The sequence below is a fragment of the Chionomys nivalis genome, chromosome 12 (genome assembly GCF_950005125.1).
Source record: "Chionomys nivalis chromosome 12, mChiNiv1.1, whole genome shotgun sequence".
In the NCBI taxonomy this organism is placed as follows: domain Eukaryota; kingdom Metazoa; phylum Chordata; class Mammalia; order Rodentia; family Cricetidae; genus Chionomys; species Chionomys nivalis.
The window spans coordinates 19,831,677-19,852,252 of NC_080097.1; the positions used below are offsets into that span (position 1 = coordinate 19,831,677).

General features: G+C 41.6%; 1 non-coding gene across 1 annotated transcript; it reads left to right on the plus strand.

The window, feature by feature from the left end:
• Positions 1-829: 829 nt before the first annotated feature.
• On the plus strand, positions 830-936 carry LOC130885376 (U6 spliceosomal RNA). The gene has a single exon (XR_009058145.1). It is a non-coding gene; the product is annotated as a U6 spliceosomal RNA (small nuclear RNA).
• Positions 937-20,576: the final 19,640 nt, after the last annotated feature.

The following is a 20,576-nucleotide window of genomic DNA, read 5'->3' on the forward strand; positions in this document are numbered from 1 at the left end:
CTGGTTAATAAACTTATTCAAGGTTCCCATCTGTCATTTAGCAGAACCAAGCTCCAAACCTTCGTTATTGTCTTCTGAAACTATCGCTCTCTCCACCATCGCTCCCAGACTTTCTGCTAGCAGGTTATGCTCAAAACTGCACATGTGTGTTACGCTCCCAAAAATATTTGTCAAGCTGACGAAGACACATGAGTAGAAAATATAAGGAAAGAGAATTCTCACACTTGATGCAACCATTAGAGGAAGAAATACTGCATCTGTAAGACATGTGTATGTAAGTGGGGACTTTCTACCTGCTGAGGTTATACATCAGGTTCATAGAGAAAGGAAGGAAGACCTAATTATACTAGCTGCTAGAAGTTGGCAAAGACTGTGTTAAAAGAAAATTTCCTTGAGGACATAATGGAAGCCGTCGGAGCAATACTGTAGTCTCACTAGGATGACTGTGAAGGGTCAGGACGACTCCATGTTTCGGTTCAGTGACGTCACACTGTGGGATCCATGGGACTCCTAATTAACTCAAAGCTGTAGAATGCAAGATTGGCAGAGTCATTGAATTCCAGAAAAGCAACATGTTTACTCCAGCATCTTAAATGATATTAACAGTGGACAATGATTCTTATCTCTGTGGCTATTAGTTACTCATAATGTTGATTATTCATGTAAGTAATAAATGTTTAAGTCTTACAGTTCTACGTTAACTAGAAGCTACCCATCCATCCTATCCTGTAGCGCTGAGATGAACAGGTTAATTATATATCTTACGTTATTTCCTTGCTGCCACTGTTACCTGCCTTTAATTGAGTCTTTTGTTTGAGAGTTCCCTCAAGTGCTCGCTTCGGCAGCACATATACTAAAATTGGAACGATACAGAGAAGATTAGCATGGCCCCTGCGCAAGGATGACACGCAAATTCGTGAAGCGTTCCATATTTTTAATCCAACATTGCCAACACTGCCTACAATAACCCAGGCATCTAGCGACCCTTCAACAGCACAACTCAAAGAAGGGAGACACACAAACTCTTCTACCAAAAGCAGTAAGAATAACCGGAGTTAACAACCACTGGTCATTAATATCACTTAATATTAATGGTCTCAATTCACCAATAAAAAGGCACAGGCTAAGAGATTGGATACGAAAACAGGATCCAACAGTCTGCTGTTTGCAAGAAACTCATCTCAACCACAAAGACAGGCATCTACTCAGAGTAAAGGGTTGGGAAAAGGTTTTTCAAGCAAATGGTCCTAAGAAAAAAGCAGGTGTGGCCATACTAATTTCTAACAAAACTGACTTCAAACTAAAATCAATCAGAAGAGATCGACAGGGACACTTTATACTCATAACAGGAACGATTCAGCAGGATGAAGTCTCAATCCTGAATATCTATGCCCCTAATATAAAAGCACCCACTTATGTAAAAGAAATACTGCTAAAACTCAAGGCAGACATCAAATCACACACACTAGTAGTAGGAGACTTCAACACACCTCTCTCACCAATGGACAGGTCAATCAGACAGAAAACTAATAGAGAATTAAGAGAATTGTTGGAGGTAATGAATCAAATGGACTTAACAGACATCTATAGAACACTCCACCCAAATAGGAAAGAATACACCTTCTTCTCTGCAGCTCATGGAACCTTCTCGAAAATTGACCACATACTTGGAAACAAAGGAAACCTCCACAGATACAAAAAAATATCAGTGTCCACCTGTGTCTTATCAGATCACCACGGATTAAAGTTAGAAGCCACCAACAAACCAACCCCCAGAAAGCTGACAAACTCATGGAAACTGAACAGTCAACTACTGAACCACACCTGGGTCAAGGAAGAAATTAAGAAAGAAATTAAAGTCTTCCTTGAATTTAATGAAAACAAAGAGACAACATACTCAAACCTATGGGACACGATGAAAGCAGTGCTAAGAGGAAAGTTCATAGCACTAAGTGCCCACTTAAAGAAAACGGAGAAAGCATACATTGGGGACTTAACAGCACACCTGAAAGCTCTAGAAAAAAAAGAAGCAGACGCGCCCAGGAGGAGTAGAAGACTGGAAATAATCAAACTGAGGGCAGAAATCAACAAAATAGAAACAGAGAAAACAGTCCAAAGAATCAATGAAACAAAAAGTTGGTTCTTGGAGAAAATCAACAAGATTGACAAACCCCTATCCAAACTAATTAAACGACAGAGAGAGAACACACAAATAAATAAGATCAGAAATGAAAAGGGGGACATAACCACAGACACAGAGGAAATTCAGAGAATCATTAGATCTTACTACAAAAGCCTGTGTGCCACAAAACTGGAAAATGCAAAAGAAATGGACACTTTTTTAGATAAGTACCATATACCAAACCTAAACCAAGACCAGGTGAACGATCTAAATAGACCTGTTAGTCGCGAAGAATTAGAAACAGTTATCAAAAATCTCCCTTCCAAAAAAAGCCCAGGTCCAGACGGCTTCAATGCAGAATTCTACCAGAACTTCCAAGAAGAGCTAATACCTATACTTCTTAATGTATTTCACAATATAGAAACAGAAGAGTCATTGCCAAATTCCTTTTATGAAGCTACAGTTACCCTGATACCAAAACCACACAAAGACCCAACCAAGAAAGAGAATTACAGGCCTATCTCACTCATGAACATCGACGCAAAAATTCTCAATAAAATACTGGCAAACCGAATCCAAGAACACATTAGAAAAGTTATCCATTATGATCAAGTAGGCTTCATTCCAGAGATGCAGGGCTGGTTCAACATACGCAAATCTATCAATGTAATCAACCATATAAATAAACTGAAAGAAAAAAACCATATGATCATTTCATTAGATGCTGAAAAAGCATTCGACAAAATACAACACTCCTTTATGATAAAGGTCTTGGAGAGATTAGGGATACAAGGGGCATACCTAAATATAATAAAAGCTATTTACAGCAAGCCGACAGCTAACATTAAATTAAATGGAGAAAAACTCAAAGCCATCCCACTAAAATCAGGAACACGACAAGGATGTCCACTCTCTCCATACCTCTTCAATATAGTGCTTGAAGTTCTAGCAATAGCAATAAGACAACATAAGGGGATCAAGGGGATCCGTATTGGAAAGGAAGAAGTTAAGCTTTCATTATTTGCAGATGATATGATAGTATACATAAGCGACCCCAAAAACTCTACCAAAGAACTCCTACAGCTGATAAACACCTTTGGTAATGTGGCAGGATACAAAATCAACTCCAAAAAATCAGTTGCCTTCCTATACACTAAGGATAAGGAAGCAGAGAGGGAAATCAGAGAAGCATCACCTTTCACGATAGCCACAAATAGCATAAAATACCTTGGGGTAACTCTGACCAAGGAAGTGAAAGATCTATTTGGCAAGAACTTTAAGTCTTTGAAGAAAGAAATTGAAGAGGACACCAGAAAATGGAAGGACCTCCCTTGCTCTTGGATTGGGAGGATCAACATAGTAAAAATGGCAATTCTACCAAAAGCAATCTATAGATTCAACGCAATCCCCATCAAAATCCCATCAAAATTCTTCACAGATCTGGAGAAGACAATAATCAACTTTATATGGAAAAACAAAAAACCCAGGATAGCCAAAACAATCTTATACAATAAAGGATTGTCTGGAGGCATTACCATCCCTGACTTCAAACTCTATTACAGAGCTACAGTACTGAAAACGGCTTGGTACTGGCATAAAAACAGAGAAGTTGACCAATGGAATAGAATAGAAGACCCTGACTTTAGCCCACAAACCTATGAACACCTGATTTTCGATAAAGGAGCTAAAAGTATACAATGGAAAAAAGAGAGCATCTTCAACAAATTGTGCTGGCAAAACTGGAAGTCAATCTGTAGAAGAATGAAAATAGATCCATATATATCACCATGCACAAAACTCAAGTCCAAATGGATTAAAGACCTCAATATCAGTCCAAACACACTGAATCTGATAGAAGAGAAAGTGGGAAGTACTCTACAACACATGGGCACAGGAGAACACTTCCTACGTACAACCCCAGCAGCACAAACACTAAGGACATCTTTGAATAAATGGGACCTCCTGAGACTGAGAAGCTTCTGTAAAGCAAAGGACACTGTCACTAAGACAGAAAGGCAACCCACTGACTGGGAGAAGATCTTCACCAACCCCGCAACTGACAAAGGTCTGATATCCAAAATATACAAAGAACTCAAGAAATTAGACCGTAAAAGGTTAATCAATCCAATTATAAAATGGGGCACTGAGCTGAACAGAGACTTTTCAACAGAAGAAGTTCAAATGGCCAAAAGTCACTTAAGATCATGCTCAACTTCCTTAGCAATCAGGGAAATGCAAATCAAGACAACATTAAGATACCATCTTACACCGGTCAGAATGGCTAAAATCAAAAACACCAATGATAGCCTCTGCTGGAGAGGTTGTGGAGAAAGGGGCACTCTCATCCATTGCTGGTGGGAATGCAAACTTGTGCAACCACTTTGGAAAGCAGTGTGGCGGTTTCTCAGGAAAGTCGGGTTCAACCTACCTCTTGACCCAGCAATACCACTATTGGGAATATACCCAAGAGATGCCCTAACATACAACAAAAGTATATGCTCAACTATGTTCATAGCAGCATTGTTTGTAATTGCCAGAACCTGGAAACAACCTAGATGTCCTTCAATGGAAGAATGGATGAAGAAAGTATGGAATATATACATATTAGAGTACTACTCAGCAGTAAAAAACAATGACTTCTTGAATTTTGCATACAAATGGACGGAAATTGAAAACACTATCCTGAGTGAGGTAAGCCAGACCCAAAAAGAGGAACATGGGATGTACTCACTCATATTTGGTTTCTAGCCATAAATAAAGGACATTGAGACTATAATTCGTGACTCTAGAGAAGCTAAATAAGAAGGTGAACCCAAAGAAAAACATATAAGCATCCCCCTGAATATTAACCTTCATCAGGCGATGAAAGAAGACAGAGACAGAGACCAACATTGGAGCACTGGACTGAAGTCTCACGATCCAAAGGAGGAGCAGAAGGAGAGTGAGCACGAGCAAGGAACTCAGGACGGCGAGGGGTGCACCCACACACTGAGGCAATGGGGATGATCTATCGGGAACTCACCAAGGCCAGCTGGCCGGGGACTGAAAAAGCATGGGACAAAACCGGTCTCGCTGAACATAATGGACAATGAGGACTACTGAGAACTGAAGAACAATGGCAATGGGTTCTTGATCCTATTGCATGTAATGGCTTTGTGGGAGCCCAGGTAGTTTGGATGCTCATCTTAATAGACCTGGATGGAGGTGGGTGGTCCTTGGACCTCCCACAGGGCAGAGAAACCTGCTTGCTCTTTGGGCTGAGGAGGAAGGAAGACTTGATTGGGGGGAGGGGGAGGGAATGGGAGGTGGTGGCGGGGAAGAGGCAGAAATCTTTAATAATTAAATTAATTAATTAATAAAAAAAATCAGCAAGAAAAAAAAAAAAAAAAAGAGAGAGTTCCCTCAATCCCGCTTAATTTCCATGCCCTCTTGAATTAGTTAAGCTAACTACTAAATCTGAGTTAACAGTTCTGTTATCGCATGTGAGACCATCTGTGTGTTGCTGTATTCATCAAATAGAACCCAGATAAAGTTTCACCAAGGATGTGATGTAGAAATGGCTGCTGTTCCAGAGGGCCAAGGTTCAGTTCCCAGCACCCATACAGCAGCCCTTTAGCTGCCTGTAACTCTGGTTGGAGGGGCTCAAAGTCCTCTTCTAGCCTCCCTGGGCAGGCATGTCCATGACGCAGAGGCATGCGTGCATACAAGACAGTCAGGCACACAGAATGGAAAATGAAAATGCAAACAAACAAGAACAATGTGGCTTCTCATTTCCCTCTCCAATAACCTGCCTTGCCTACTGAGTGTCTTCTTTCTCTTTCTTCTATTGCCTCTGTCCTCAGATCACTCCGCTCATTGTTACCTCTCTCGTCATTGCTGCCACCATCACCACAACTGTCAGCAGCACCACCAAGGACTGCTGAGGTTCTGAGACTTGAGTATCACCTGCGGGGAAGACTGAGCCCTTATAGAGCAAACACTGTCCTTGTCTTCCAGGAGTGGAACCATCTGCAGATGCTGTGTGCACTTCCGTTCTTTACTTTCCCGCCAGTGGCGCTCACCACTTTCTGTGGCTTGCTCCCACCTCCTTATATTTGCTTTGGCTGTTCTTTCCTGAGGACACCATCCCTTCCAAAGCAAAATCCAGAGGCAGCATTGAGGTCTCCACAAAGCTTTTCCCGAATCCTTCTGAAACTGCAGTGACTTTGTCCTAACCCCTTTAATCTGCCTGCCCTTTAAATGGATTATCACTGGCTGCTCTTTATTCTAATAATTTATATATTCGTCATAGGAAAAGTTAACAAATCTTCCTTGATGGAATGAGTGAACAAGCCAATTTATAGTGATCCCAATCTTGAAAGGTTCCTGCCTTTGTCTTCCACTGGAAAGGAAACACGGTATCAATGTGCCTATTAATAGCCTTCCAGATCTTTTCCCAGTAAATCTTACAAAATAGACTCTCAGTAAGTCTTCTGTACAAGGTGTTAAGAATAAGAGGGTGCTTAGTTCTAACCAGGATATCAACATCCCCACCTCTAAGGCCCGGGGAACATCACAAAACAGGGAGAATGAAGACTATAAGAGCTGGGGCTATAAGAGATAGAGAGAATTGCTTTGGAATACCACCTTCTGCACGTGGCGTGGCTATTGCAATCATGAACTCAAAGCCGCTGTGGTTGCCTACGCTAAACTGGGCCTGTCAACAGTTAGTGATGGATTTGGAGAGGGTCTTATTCGTCTTTGGGGAAATGTTGGTCATTAGTGGATACTAGGGGATGGAGAATATTGTCTTTGGTTGTGTCCTATTGATGAGCCTGCAGGTTCCAGCGGATAGTTACATACCCTATCTTAAACTCAATGTGTCACAAAACAAAAGGACAATGGCTATTAAAAAAAAGAGACTTGTAGGGAGAGGGCTGATGGAGGTGGGAGAAGATAACAGACGGTGGGGGGTGAATACCATCAGAATACATGCACTCATTTATATACTGTCAAAAATGAACCACAAACAAGCCACAGACAGTATTCAGAAATAACTGTAGGAAACAAGTACTATTAAAAGTGTGGAGTATGAGAATACATTTAGCATCAGGTCACTGTTACTAAGCTAGCCTGACTGCTCTGAATTCACTTCTGAACCAAGGTAAGAAAAACCAGTGTCCTCACCACCCTGGAGCAAAGACTAAAAGGTACTGATTGGAGCTGATGAGGTGGCTTTGTGGGTAAAGTCGCATGTCACAAACCTGGAACCTATGTAGGGGTAGAAGGAGAGAACCTTCCATAGAGTTGCCCTCTGCCCTCCACATGCCGTGACACGTGTTTTCCCATACACGCTGTGAACATACAAATACATACACACAATAATAATAGTAATAATAAAAAAAATTAAAAATAAGCCTTCATTTTTGGCTTGGTGACTCTATCAAGTGATTTGAGAGATCAGTACAAGAATGTTTTTCTCCTTTGTTCTCTTGTGATCCCTAGGCCTCCCCAGGATCTAAAGTCCTAGCAGGTAATGGAACAGAAATTGTCTGCCCCCTTGGTATAATTAATGACCACACAGGTCAGTTCTTAATAATCCTGTTGCCTTAGTCAAGTTAGTTAGTTGTCTTAGATTATTTTATTCTCTTATTAAGACATAAACATTAAAGTAAGACATAATAAATCCCTGCTTGTATAAAGCTATGAAACCAAAAATGAAAATAAATTCAAATTTTTTTAAAAAAATAAAAACATCAGAATTTGAAATCCTGGTAAAGACATTAGAGGTATCCCGCATGTCATATTTTGCTATCACAATCTGTGATACAGAATTTGGACCCTGCGTGTCCTCTTCCTGGATCTTTTTTTCCGTCATTCCATATGCAGTTAACGGCCCCTGTGCCCTAAACCCCTATGACACGCACACACCTTTCTTTTGCGTTGCATCTTAAATTTTAATTTTGTTTATTCTCTTGTTTGAGACAAAGGCCTCTTTGCCTTCCCTCCAAGAACAGAGCAGACAGACCGACCGACAGCAGACAGTGAACAAACAAGAGGTCGCTTTTGTGTGTCAGCTGGGGGTATATGCTTGAATGTGAAAGCAAGGAGCTATGATAGCTCAAACAGCACAGAGTTGAACTCTGGGGACTCAGGTGCTTGCAGACCAGTGTCACAGTCGGAGAAGTGTGGCTGCCACACCCGTAGTCCTCCACAGAGGAGGTGTGCCCAGAGCTGGTCACAGACTAGCCTAGCAGCTGGCGCTGGCAGCTCTCAAAGGCCCCAGTCAGGAACAGTGGCTCTCCAAGTAGGAGCAGTGGGAGCCGGCCAGCCTTGCACTGCCGGAGGAGGGTCTCTAGTGGTGCAGCTGAGTCTGGCAGGTCGCAGTCAAACTTTTCCTCCTTCCCCAGTAAGATCTGGGAGATAAATGGCTGTCCCGAGCCTGGAGGAGCAGACTTCCGGCTCAGAATGAGTCTGGTAGTGGGGGGAGGAGACTTGTGCTGTGCGTTTTTATACTGCGCCTATTGGGCCCTGATTGGCTGACTGTGTATGCAAATGAGGCATAAAATGGGGCCCACCACGAGAGCGCGTTCAAACCCAGAAAGGCAGAGAGAAAGCCCTCAAAAACCAGACCTTGAGCCGGGCGGTGGTGGCGCACGCCTTTAATCCCAGCACTTGGGAGGCAAAGGCAGGCGGATCTCTGTGAGTTCGAGACCAGCCTGGTCTACAAGAACTAGTTCCAGGACAGGCTCCAAAACCACAGAGAAACCCTGTCTCGAAAAACCAAAAAAAAAAAAAAAAAAAAAAGACCTTGTTCTCAATCAGGGACTTAATTCTATTCTGTTCCCCTTCCCCAGTGTTATAACAGAAAGAAATAAGTAGAAAAAGTAGAAGGGGAAAAACAAAACATGATTTTTCCATCAGTCCTTCGCTCCTCTTGCCTCTGGGATAAAACAGCCTGTTGTACTTGGAGTTTGAGCTTGTTTGGGGCTACCGGGAAGTCTGTTCCCAGATGCTGCAATGGAAGGGACCCTGGGATCTCCACCTGAGGATGTCTCTTCCTTCCCAGGGCTGTCAGACACAGCCTGCGCTGACATACAAAGCCGAGCATTTTCACGGCTATTCCATCCACCCACCACCAATCAGCTGACTTTGGGGTGGGGGGGCAGACAGGTGCTACTACTAACTCTACCAATAATGTGTTTATTTCATTTGAAAACTTAGAAAGCACATGGTTAAAAAGGAAGTCTTAATCATCTGTAACTACAGAGACAGCCACCACCAGCAGTATTTTTGAGAATATCTTGCCATCCCATTGTTCTTATTTTTGCCCATTCTTGCTTCATTCTTAGCATGGCCTTGGAGAAACCACCCCAGCCCTGATTCATGTTCTCCGTGATTGTGGGATGGGAAGATGTGAGTGTTGAATATGATGCAGAGAATTTTAGCTATAGAATCAGATGAATCTCAACTTTAAACACAGCTGTGAAACTTTCTTTACAGGCTTAGATTCCTTGTATGACGGGAGAAAATATTCAGTGGCCGAAACCTCTCTTACCCTGTGAGATTCTTAGAAACGTCTGAGAATAAGGAAGTAAATGGGCCTTGTCTAAAACAAAATCTAGCACTGAGCAAAAATAAAAATGTATTTTACATTCTGTCTAAAACCTTAATCGGAAAGGATCCCTCATTTAACATATTTAGAAACTCTAAGGTAGTTTGGAACCTAAGACAAAGAATAGATTTAGTATATGTACCAAAGGCATAAGGCCTCCCAGACAATTGTGTTAATATTAAGTAAATCAGAGAGCAGAGCAGTAAATATTTGAGCAAACTTTGTGTCTTGGGAGTGGGGTGACTCACAACCTCCCGCAAGTTCAGACAAAGTGGTGTCGAGGAAGAAATTACTGTTTTCCCAGTTACTCAGCTAAGCTTAGGGGAAGAGGTGAAAACAGGGGAAGAAAGGGCCTCCTCGGCCAACAATAGGTGACGTTTCCAGGAACTAGGCTTAAGGATCAAAGAGAAAGAGAAATTGATTAGCTCATTTAAAAGGAAGGACAAGAAATTAGGAAGAAAGTAAAGAACACTCCCAAACCTTCCTGTTACTTACACAATCCACTAAACCAGTGAACTTCTAAAGAAAATTCTGATAGGAACTATTTGTTGGCAATGTGTTCTGAGAAGCCTGGTATCCACAAGATGGTGGGTAGTTCTGAGAGGCTAGTTTTACTTCCTAAGAATTCCCCTAGCTCGCTCCTCTAAACAAAAGGGGATTTGACTAGAAAGCTATGTGTTTCTTCTATGTCCGAAATTGCTGATTCTGAATGATAAAAGTCACTTTGCCAATTTGTACTCTGCAATTGGCAAAAGCCACCAAATATGGAACCTTGCCCATTACCACCATTCAAAACAGCTGACATCCCCGAGGGCCTGACTGTTATCTACACACCTCCTTGGGCGTTCACTTGTCCCCACTGGCCTGCATAACTCATCACATGCTCACACACACACACACACACAGAGAGAGAGAGAGAGAGAGAGAGAGATGTGCGCGTACACACGCGCACACACACAGTGGCACTAGACACTCAGGGAAATGCAGATACCAGCAAATTGCATTGTGAAATTATCACTGGATTAAAATCCTACATTAATATCCATATTCAAAAGCTGCATCAAATATTCGCTCTGTTCTAGGTGATAAAATGACATCAAGATACTAATATATCGCTCGTTAGGGATTAAATTTTATTCTGTTTCTAGCCAACAGCTGATTTCCTTTTATATCTATGAAATGAGGAAATGCTCTCATGTTTTATATGTGAACACAATGTTGCTGTGATTCAAAAAAAAAAAAAAAAAAAAAAACCAACCTCAAGCAACTCCAAAATGTTTCATGGTAAAATTACAAGCACCCCCCCACACACACAGTGTTTTTGAGTCACTCATTTCAGATGTATTAGTCATATTCCTTAAGGCTGAGCCTCGTTTTATTAATTTCTGAAGTTTTCTCCTCATCTAAGGGTATCTGGAGTTCTGTAAGAGCGTTAGGACAAGATCAGCCTGTTCTCAACGTGACAAATTATACGGTTTCTATGTGAACATTGCCGCTCTTCATTCAGAGGCAGAAAGCATGAGAGCCGGGATGACTCACAGTTTCCCAACACTGGCAGAACTTGTTTGTTCTCCAGCCCCTGAAATGCCAGCAGAAGAGAACTTGAGTCTTCCCAAGGACAAGCAAATTCTAGAAGATCCCATTTGAGATAAAGGAGTTTGAACTACTAGCCTACCACCTCAGATCAGCTGAGCGAAGAAGCAGGGCTGAGAAAGCCGATTTGTTAACCCCCGGGCTGCCTTTGACAAACCAGTATTTAAACTTTTTTCGATGCTCATACATCAAAGTGCCTTAGTAATGCTGATTTCAGTGATGAATACCAATGTCTCGTAGAAGCAAATTTCAGACCTCGGAATAAATCAGATTCAAAACCATAGCGTGCCTGTGCTCAGCTGACAGGAAAAGCCTGTGCGAAAGGCTAGCTTCCCCTACTTGACTGAAGTCTCGCCATTCTCCTCAGCAGCCTCCTGTTCCCAGCGACACTAGGTGCTTTTGTTTTTACACGACTGCAATAGTTAGAACCACAGCCCACCTACCCAAATCAGCAGAACCGAGTGTGTACAGAAGGGAGGAGAAAGAAAACAGACTTTAAGGTTCAATAGAATCATGTTGGGATTCTGGTATCTAAGCAACTCAGTTGTTCCCCTCTGCCTCAATTTCTGCATCAATAGAAAAAGGATAATGAGATCTATCTGCAGACATTTGGGAAAACTGAAAGATAAATTTAAAGATAAAGTGCTATTCCACAGATGTTAGCTAATACCAACAACCCTTCTTTAAAACTGACAAAATTTCCTCACAAAGTAATTTGAATCAGGACATACCTAATATTACACACACACACCACACACACACATACACACACACACACTTCTCAAAAGTTGCCAAATACAGCTGATGGCTACTAGGGTCACTGGTGGGCTTCCCGTGCCACACTGGATGGCCCCACACCCATGTGCATACCGGCAGCACTAACTGGACTCAGAAGGTTTGGGTGTTTTTTTTTTTTTTTTTTTTTTTTTTTTTTTTTTTTTTTTTTTTAGAGAGGGCAAAACAAGAAGTGTGGAGGGAAATGTGAGACTAAAGAAAATTAGAGGGAGGGAGTGGCCAGAAAGATATAATAAGACACACTGTATACATGTATGCAAACTCCCAAAAAATGTTCTGAATTTTAAAAACTGCTGAAGGAAAATTATCACACAAAAGAACTAATGAAAATTCTCGACCAGAGCCCATCTCCAGTACAGTCACTAACCTCAGTTTCCCATGCTAAGCTGATCTCCCTACAGCGCCGTCCCAGCTGACCCATCTCATTTCTGTCCTAAGTTTGTCAAGGTTGGTGGGTGACACTGAGAGGATGGATGAGTGAGCACAGGAAGAGCTTCCTCCCACAGTCTTCCTACAGCTGACACCAACCTCCTCAGCCCCTCGGGCTTGCTAAGTGTAGAAGCACAGAGGTTGGTAACCAAGTCATCGGCTTCAAATCCTTTCTCAAGTGGGCGTGGGCAGATAGATGTAGAAATAAACAAATAACTGCCGGGAAGACAACCACAGTGTAATCTGAGACGGTAGGAAGGTTATAGACGCTCTAGTCAGACAGATTCGCACTGCCTCGTACTGACCATGCGCTCTTCGTCCTGTTTCTGAAACGCTCGGCATGTTTCTCCCTCATCACACGGAGTAGTACCAGCTCTGCATGCAGTTTTTCTAAGGAAGGAAAGGGTCCAGAAGATGGAAAGCCACCTGGCCAGGTTCCAAGGACCTGAACTAACCTATAGACATTAGTTTTCTTCTGCTGAGCACAGCTCTACCGACCTTAGAATAGGATTTGCTAGAAACGTAGGGGTCACAAAGCCAAAATCCCTGGACAATGGCGTGGTCATTGTCCTTGTTGTCATAGCAATCACAACAGGAAGACATTGATAGGACGGGCAGGGTCTCGCCTGCTCACGTGCTGTTGACTCGGATGTTGAAATGTAGAAAATATGCCCAATAATTTAGTCCCCAAAAAGGAAATGAGAGGAAATGAAAAGCAAAGATCTTTGTCCGTTGTGAAGCCAACCTTCCTACTGAACGGCCCAAACTGAAATACAGAGACAGCCGGACAGTTCACTCGGCTCTCAAAAACTAGCACTTTCTGAGTCAGAATAGGAAAGGGCAATGTTTATTGTGTTTATTTCCTGGTAATAAAGACAGGGAATAAAGATATTATTTTGGAAATTTTAAGCGAAAACAAATACAAATCAAAAATTAAATCAATCAAATTTATCTGGGCCAAAATCATTGATATGGATGTTTCTTTTGGGTTTATGACAGATAAATGAGAATTTTCAAGAAAAATATTTTGAATCTTAAAAATCATGGAATAAAATTGTTCTAATTGTTCTAAAGGATAGAGATCCAAAAGTGATCAGCGACAACAGAAATATATTTTTATTCTATTTATTTATTTATTCATTTGTTTTACAACCCCACTGCAGTTTCTCCTCCCTCCTCTCCCATTCTCTTTCCCCAGTCATTCCTCCTCCAACAGAAACATCTCAAGACCAATATGCTGGCACTTAGCCCTTTCACAGTTTCCAGGATAGCCTAGAGTACACAGTAAGACCCTGTGTCAAGAAACATGCAAACAAGGACGACAAATAATAAAAGAAGAATGGGCTTGGAGATATGGGAAGGCCATGTCTAAAATGACTAGAGGCCATCCTCATGGAGTTATCTGAGACTTCACAAATAGGGATATAAAAATAAAATATAGTGATATGCCCCACTCAGTTTCTAACATCTTGAGAATAGTTCTCTCAATCTTAAATATTGAAAACATTGTTTTAAAATTTTGTATTTTCTAATTTCATGTGTTGTTTTTACATTTACATGTAACTCCTTAATTAAAAAAAAAAAAGCTTGGGAGGAGAGACTGCCTCGATGACCATCCCCTTCAGAGATATCGCTTCCTATACTACCGAATCAAAGAACATGAAATCCTTTTCAACTCTTGACACACACTGAGTTGTGCTCCCAAAGGCTACACTGTATTTAAGTTTCACCCTCCAGCTATGAAAGCATCTCTCTACTTCACTGTATTTTTCCAAAATAGATTATTGGTTTTGATTACTTCTTCTCATTTTCTAGGCAAAAAGTGTTGGTTAATGTTTAGGATCCATTTCTTACATTTTGAAAGAGTTTGTATCTGTCTTGAATTTTTCCTTTGTAAAGTATTCCCTTGCATAGTCTGAATGGATTGATTTGGATGGTCACACTTTTTGCATTTTTATTATTATTTTATGTATGTGGTACTCAGCTTCCTTGCATGTCTAGGTACCACATGTGTGCCCAGGGCCACTGGAGGCAAGAAGAAAGCATCAGATTTGTTGGAAACTGTTAGAAATAGTTGTGTGCCTCCACATGGGTGCTGAGCATCAAAGTTGGCTCCTCTGGAAAGGCAGCCAGGACTCCTAATTGGTGAGCTCTTAAAGCCCCTTAAAAATAACATTTAGTGTTAAAATAATGACTCTAGGAATGGTAGCATCTAACACAAATTGTACGCGTCATACATTGTATTCATCGATTTTCATGTTAACCTTCATGAAATTATCATCAATACTCAGCTTAGTCAAGAGAAAATTCAGTATTAAAAGATGGGATGGGCCGCTTACAATCATACAACAGTCAGTTTGGGGTCAGCATTTGCACCCGTCCTGATTCCAAAGCCCACACAGAGCAGTCACGTTCAGTAATTAATCTGAGAGGAGAACAAGTGCAGAGGCCATAGAAAATTTGAAACCTAAACTCAGAATCGACCCAGGTACAAATTCACTAGAATGAATACACAGAGTTCGGAAATAGCATTTGAGCTATTTGGCTCCTTTACCAAACTGGTTGTAAGGGACAAAGTTTCACAAGATGCTGGAGACATTTGGAGGGACTCTTGAAGAGTTGTTTCTAATATGAACTAAACTGCTATGCCCACCCCCAAACACATAAAAAGAAGCTGATTTGTTTTCAGACCGATGGATTAGCTAGTGTTGAAATTACCCAGTCACAGATATACTAGTTTCCTGCATTTTAAGCAGACACTGGAAAGAGAATCTGGAGTATCTAAAATTAGGGTATGGAAGGCTTGTTTTCTGCTCTTTTATAGTAAAGGTTTTCCAGAAATGAACAAGGCCTAAAATCAGTGTTTATCCTCTACTATCAGAAAGCATTTTAGAAAGGACCAAGTTGTCCTCCCTCCCTTCGTCCTGCAGCTAACACCTACTTCCCTGTATCTTCAATAGATTTTTGTTTTCTGATATCTGGAACATCAGGGATCTTGCCCTGAGCAATCATTAAGATGACACTGGCAATGTGGGATCAAAGTCTCACCCCAGCAAGTGGGTGTCTGTGCCTGTGGCAGGGAACTGGGAGATGCTCTCCACCAGGAAGAATAGGCCTGGAACTAAGTGAGGAGTTCAGCGGGTTGTACAAGGTCTTTGTCAACGCCTTAAGGTCTTTGTCAATGCCTTGGGAAGATTCTATTTTCTTCAGGTTCTGGGCAGAGAGGCAAAGCCAAGACAAGAGTCGTCCTAAACCCTACAGAGTGAAGTCAAGCCCCAACATTGCCTATACATTCCCACCACCAATAAGAAGAGCCGATTACTTCTTTCCTGTGTTGACCATGTAAATCTTTAGGACGCATGCACATCACCCTTGAAAAACTGAATGAAGAGGATAAAAGAGGCCTGAGGGACTGCTCCACCTGGCTACAGCCACAGCAGTAGAGAAGCATTGGGAGATCCCATCCTGCAAGCTGGGAAGAAATGGGTGACCAACGGCTCCCCAGACTGTGGGACTTAATGCCCCTCTAAGCACCCCAAAGCCTTGTAGTTTTAAAGGCAACTGTGCTCAATAAAACTGTTGCAAAACATCTTACTGGTCTACCTTTACTATACAGAAATTATCACAACAATACTTTTTATAGCAAAATTAGTTAGCATTTGATAAACTTTATTATGTTCCAGGAGTCAGGATGAACATGACACATAGGCAATCTCCCTTAATACAAGTAGTTTACAGAGGGTTGGTACCAACCTACTGTCTAACTCACAGTTGTGGTTTCCCTCTCCCTCCCTCCCTCCCTCCCTCCCTCCCTCCCTCCCTCCCTCCTTCCCTCCCTCCCTCCCTCCCTCTCTCCCTCCCTCCTTCCTTCCCTCTCTCCACTCACCCACCCCAGCAATTGACCTAAGGTAGCATTCACTTGAAAATAAATCTAGATCTGTGTAGTGTCAAAAAGCAAGAGCTTAACTATTATGCCCTCTCAGATGAAGCAGAAAATATAGTTTTATCATAATTATGTTTTATATGTTAGCTATAACATGCAAAGTTAGGTGCCTTAGCAAACACAGGCTCCTTCGCTCCCATCCTGCCTTTCCTCCTTGATAGCGTTTACTTCTTGCTTCAGGTTCTAATCCATTATGCTGTTGCTTCTGTTTGATAGTCCTTTTTTTAAAAGCCTTTGGAGAAAATATAAACAGATGATATAAGCCATCTATCTATGGCTTATAGATAGATACATACAGAAATGCACAAGTATATACACATAAATTACTTCCATGTCCAAAGATTTAACAAAATAAAAAAAAAATACATTTACAGTCAAATGTCAACTTAGCCCTGAAGTAAAATGTCCTGGTGCTTAGCAATGTATCCCATGCTGCCGTGCTGAACAAAGATAGGAAGCAGACCATATAGCGTACCTAAAATGGTATTACCTTTAGTGTTTATTGCTACAACAGAATTGATCCTGTCTGTTGCAACTCTAACAACGTAAGGTAGAGCAAATCTCCATGAAAGCTCTTCTGTCAGCAGAAATGATTAAGACTTTTACCATAGATCTTATTCATGAGCACCCATGAAAGCAGCATGCCCACTCACGGTGATTAGTGAGTGGGTCAGCCTGAATCATAAGAAAGAATGTACCTGACTGAATCACCAGCCCTACTTCCTGTAGCACCTGGTTTTCCTTGGACCTCTGCCACTCACGAACATCCCCAGACAAAGCCTGCTCGGCTTATGAAATCTGATAAGGTCACAGCAGCGAGAGGTGAGATTCACCAGAGCACTGCTCCAGGAATCAGGAAATCCACTGCTATCTAAAACCAATTCAGGAATACCCATAGAAGTTTATAGCATCATTTCCAGTCATTTAGACAAAGCCTCTGTATTGGGGTACTGGAAAGCAATGCAGGAAACTCCTAATGTATGTCCAAATGAGTACAACAAGGGTTATTACATCTCAAAGCAATTGACGTACAATGTGTCTGATAAACGTGGCTATTGGACATGAGTCATCAATCCCACTCCTGTTCTCCTATGAAAATTATCCCTGCTAGACAGCCTAAGGGCCACTCAGTACCTCCTTCCCCCACGGCTTGACCTGTTATTCTTATTCCTGCCATCCAATGCAGTGAGGGAAAACTTGTCTGTAAGAGAGTAGGAAAAATGATCATTGAATAAATGTGTTGAAAATCATGTTTTGAGGCTTTTGAGATGGTTCATTGAGTAGGTACTTGCCAGGAAGCCTGGAGACCTGAGTCCCATCCCTAAGACCCATGTGACAGAAGGAGAAAACCAACTTGTACAAGTTTTCTTCTGAGCACCAAATGTGTGCACACAAGAAAAATAAATAAAATGTATTTTAATTTTTAAATCATACTTTGTTTCCACTTAATTAGGAGTTGGAGAGAGAGCTAGTCAGCAAATCTCTACTTGTTTGCTTTCACCATAATGCAAATAATATACAAGGATATGAATCTGCAGATTCAGATGCCTAATGCAGTGTGCCATTGGATGACGCATCACACGTGACGTTTACACGGTATCAGTTCCCAGATACTGAACTATCAGCCATTTATAACAGGAAAGTCAGTGACTGAGAAGGTGAGGATGATTTTACCGGAAAACCTGCCATCCAGCATTCTGGAAAGGAAGTCATCACCTTGACATTGCTTTGTGAGGAACATAGGCATGGATCAGAACACAAGGACTGGTTGGACCTTTAACAGCTTGAGATGCTCACCGAGCAAAAGAGTCTTGCCAAGTCTGCCCTGATCATTTTGTTTTCCTTGACTCTGCTGATTTTGCATCCAGAGTTGATGACTTTTGTAAAAACAGATTTTCTCCATATCAAGCAAAGAAGCAAATCTTTGGGATTGCAGATACGGAGTTACAAAATCACAGTCAAATTCTGGGTTATATTCCTGATTTTCATTCTCAGAGTACACTGAATTCTCAATTATTCCCAAATTCTCCATTTTTCCTAGATGCGTCATATCCACGATGTGAGAGTGTTTAATTATGGCGTTAAGGGAAGTGTATTAGTTATCTTTGTTGTCCTTGTGAAAAGATACCCATCAGAAGTGACTCAAGGGGGTTTACTGGACTCAGTATCCAGGGTACAAAGCATCTTGATGGGGAAGGCTTGGCGTCTGGCCAGCTCCATCAGTGGAGCTGGGGGCTTTCAGCAGAAGCTCCTTGCATCTTGACAGATCTGGAAGCAGAGAGCTCAGTGAGGAATTAGGGCAGATATAACCTCAAGGCCTGCCCCAGTGGCCTGCATCAGCCACCAACTCACTATGCCCCAAAGGTGCTATGGCCTTTCAGAACAGTACTATTACATAGGGACCAAAGGTTCCAACACAGTAAGTGATGGGGTACATTTCAGTCTCAAACCATAACAGACCATTAATTTCTAAATGCGGACCTTAGGGCTGGATGTTGATTACGTGACTCAGAGGATGTCCTGCACTTTCAGAGAATTTGAGTTTGATTCTCAGCACTCACGTCTGAGGGTTCACAACCACCTGTAACTCTCGCTCTGGGGGATCCAATACCGCTGACAAGCACCCCTGAAACATAAACTCATATACATAATTTAAAAATAATAAAAAACAAGCATCTACAAAAGAAGATAATGGTTTGAAAACACTGAGAGATACATTATCAACTATCCCATGAAATTATATTAGCTTCTTAACTTCAATTTAAGACATAGCATAAGAAAACTACTCTCAATTCACTAGACTATGTCCATTTCTGACAAATTCATCTGATTTATTTATTTCTTATTCAATGAATTATGTTTAGAAAAATATACACATGTAGCCAGAATGATCATGAATTCCCACAAACCTTTGCTGCTTGAACCACTCCGTTAGTAAGGTTTAATAGGAATGCCTGACCAACCTTCCAAGGTATTCAAAAGACTGTAGCTACATATTGTAACTCCACACTGAGGTAGATGTTTCTATAAGCTGTACTCATGACCAGCAACTGCTTTGCTAAGTGGGCCATGCCTGACAGTGCGTCTGCTCCTATTCCTACTTCTGTGCCCAAATTCTTATTTATGCAATCATGGAAACTAAGTACCTGATGAGGCCTAGAGGAATCCCAGTTAAGCCGTCTGCCTCAGCCCGACACCACATCAGATTACCTATGGCTTATTTCTTCAGTGTTTCCAGAGTTCCCAGAGCAAAGGCTCACACTTGGCAAGTTCTCCAGTCTAATGAAGACATTGTTTCTGGTCTGTAAGTATAAGATTCCTTAGGAGGACTTCAGACCAGTTCTATTTCTGGTCTCTATGGAAACAAAGACCAACTACCTAGTTTTTCAACAAATAGCATGCCATAGGATTGGAAACACTTCAGTTCTCCCTAGTTGTTTTATTTCCCTTAGTCAAATTTCCCACAATGCTTTAATATTTTTTTATTTCCCAACATTTTTATTATCTTTGTTTCTCCCAAGTTGCTTGATGTACTTTGTAAGTCCCATGTAAACAATACTAATATAATTAATTAGGAGTCAATCAGATGTCAGGGATTTGACCTCCCATGTCACGAAATTGAGACTGCATCCTGCAATATGTTCACATCTGGAAGAGAGTGAAGAAATATGCTGCGTGTCCCCTCTGTGGTTCTGTCTCTCGTTCAGCTTCAGCTTCAAATTACTGCTGCTCAGAACTTGTCTACTTTCAGACTGTTTGATTTTCTCAGGGACAAATGATCCGCCAGCCCAAGCAAAGGGGTCCCACCTTCAACCCCAATTCAAGTCTTCCAACACTCCTAAGTCATGGCCTCAGCAGGAACACGACGCTCAGCATCAGGAAGGCTTTCTACAGTCTCTCTGGATGGCAACCTCTCCCAAGAACAGCTACAAGTATGGATTACGACTGTCATGCACACCTTGGTATCAAGAGTTCAGCAAGTGATTTTAGTAATCATGTTGAAACAGAACCCCAAAGTGTGAGATCTGCTTGGGGAGGACTCTTAAAATAACAAGCAAAGTACAAAGAGAAATCTCTTAGGTGAATCATAATCTGTAGTC